Genomic DNA, 2291 nt, shown 5'->3' on the forward strand with positions numbered 1-2291 from the left:
GCCTGATGGGGCGGTGCCACTAGAATTCTTAGGAGGGCTCCAGCCCGCGCCCGCCGTGAGCCACTCCTTGCCGAGCGCGCGCCGCTGGCTGCCTTCCGCTTCGCCCCAGCGGTGAGTTTCCACCTCCTCCCAGTCATCCCCATTGGCCAGATGCAGAAACTGAGACCTAGGGGACTTCGAGAAGGGTGGTGACTTCCTTTCACAGGGAAAATCCAAATTGCAAGTGGGAGGTTTAGGTCTGCTGTGAGAAGCCTTTCAAACATTCCAACTCACTGCTGTTTTTTTATGTCCGAGAATCCTGCAGCCTGGAAACTTCGTGTATTAAGAGCCTTTAGCATGGTTAAATCAATTAAATCAAGCTTGGAAAATACAAAAAACCAGACAAAAGACAAAAGAACCATCGATTCCCTATCGGCCAATAAACAAGGGCCTCTGGGGTCCTGGCTTCCTTCCTGCCGATTATTTCCCCCCACTGTACACGAGTATTTAATACATATATGCATGGAATCTAAAGCCTTGTTTGAAGCAGTCTGTTTTTTCTCGTTTTGCATTTAACATTCCATTATAAGGAATAAACATAAACACTGAGGAATCATTTAAAATTATATTTAATGATTAAATGTCATTTTAAATGATTCCTCAGTGTTTCTTTTCTTTTTCTTTTTTTAAATAAAGAAAAGAGGTTTATTTGGCTCCTGGTTCTGTGGGCTGTACACCAGCATCTGCTTCTGGGAGGATCTCAGGAAGCTTCTAATCCCATCAACTTGAAGGGACTCATGACGGCAGCCGGGGCACATCCCCGGCGGAAGTGGACCTCAGTGTTTCATTGAATGGACCATACATAGATTTCTCTCCTTTTTCTTGCGGGGGAGGGGGTCTGAAAAAAATGTTTTTATTTTGCTCTCCTTAACTGAGCACATAAATAAATCACATGGTACAAGGTAGAAGGGTTGATACAGCCACTGGGTGGGCAACAATGGTACCCACCCCTAAAAGGATAGGATCTTTATGAGAGAGAGAGAGAGAGAGAGAGAAGACACCAGGAAGACAAACCATCACGGTGTCCACCACACAGCCTGCATGTCTCCTAAGGGGCCTGACTATGGTGTGCTGCTGTGGTCTTCCCACTCCAGGAACACCAACTTTTTTTTTTTTTTTTTCCCGCTCTAAGTGTAACTAGAGTTTATTTGGGCCAAGTTTGAGGACTGCAACCCAAGAGCATAGATTCACGCTGCCTGATTGTACACTCCTGGGACTGGGAATGTTTCAAAGGCTAGAAAACCAAGGGCAGCCCTGGCATGGGGGCTTTTAATGAGAATTTGCTGAATGAATGGAGGAGGCAAAGACGACCATTTGGGACAACCTTGTGTGTTGCTTCCTGAATCCAGAACTATCAATGTTTCAGAATCATGGGCAAAGCCCAAGGGCATTTGAGGAGTACAGACACAGGTGAAAGCAAGTCTGGAGGAAAACTACAGAAGAAAAGAAAGAAAGAGAGAAAGAAAGGGAGGGAGGGAAGGAGAGAGAAGGAGAGAGAAAGAAAGAAAAAGGAAAGAGGGAAGGGAAGGGGAAGGGAGGGAGAGAAGGGGGAAGAAGGAAGGAGGGAGGGAGGGCTGCCAAAGTAATGTTTGGCGGGGGCTAAGCCCTGTGGCCCTCACCTGCCGAGGGACGTAGTTGACGTTGATGAACTGTCCCGGCGTCCACACCCTCCAGTTCATCTTCAGGGCTGGCCAGAAGCCCCCCTCATCTTGGTGGCGAAGGCTGAGGCGTCTTTTCCCTCCAGAAAGTTCATGATGAGGAAGAACAACATGAGGAAGGCTGGTGTGAAGATGAGGCGGTCCAGGAGGAGCTTCGTGAGCCCTGCCAGGGGGACCTCGGGAGGAATCCAGTGTTCCATGAAGAGGTAGAAGAAGTGACTCAGTGGCCCTGTGAAGAAGAACCCATAAACAGCATATCTCAGAGGCCCACTGACATCTAGACTTCGAGAGTTTTCTTTTTTCCGCTTCTTCTCAATCATCTGGGCCAGAAAGTTCCCAAGTGCTGACAAAATGCCACTGGTGGCCGCCTTGGTGAGCACCGGGTAGAGCCGCAGGAGGAGCAGGTACTGGGCGAGCGCCCGCCGCGGGAGCGCCCCAAGCCCGGCTTCGGCCCGCAGCCTGGACGCCGCCGGCGCCATCGCCTCCACAGCGCCGCGCCGCCGGGGGCGCCGCCTCACCTCGGGCGGGGCGCGGGGCGCGGGGCGCGGGGCGCGGGGCGCGGGGCGCGGGGCGCGGGGCGCGGGGCGCGGGGCG

General features: G+C 51.8%; 1 pseudogene across 1 annotated transcript; it reads right to left on the reverse strand.

Moving 5' to 3' along the window:
• Positions 1 to 1657: 1657 nt before the first annotated feature.
• LOC116557673 lies at positions 1658 to 2211 on the reverse strand (annotated as a pseudogene). The gene has a single exon (XR_004271641.1). The product of XR_004271641.1 is annotated as a peroxisomal membrane protein 2 pseudogene (transcript).
• Between the last annotated feature and the right edge of the window lie 80 nt (positions 2212 to 2291).

The sequence above is a fragment of the Sapajus apella genome, unplaced genomic scaffold (genome assembly GCF_009761245.1).
Source record: "Sapajus apella isolate SASKATOON/1434 unplaced genomic scaffold, GSC_monkey_1.0 scaffold20, whole genome shotgun sequence".
Classification (NCBI taxonomy): domain Eukaryota; kingdom Metazoa; phylum Chordata; class Mammalia; order Primates; family Cebidae; genus Sapajus; species Sapajus apella.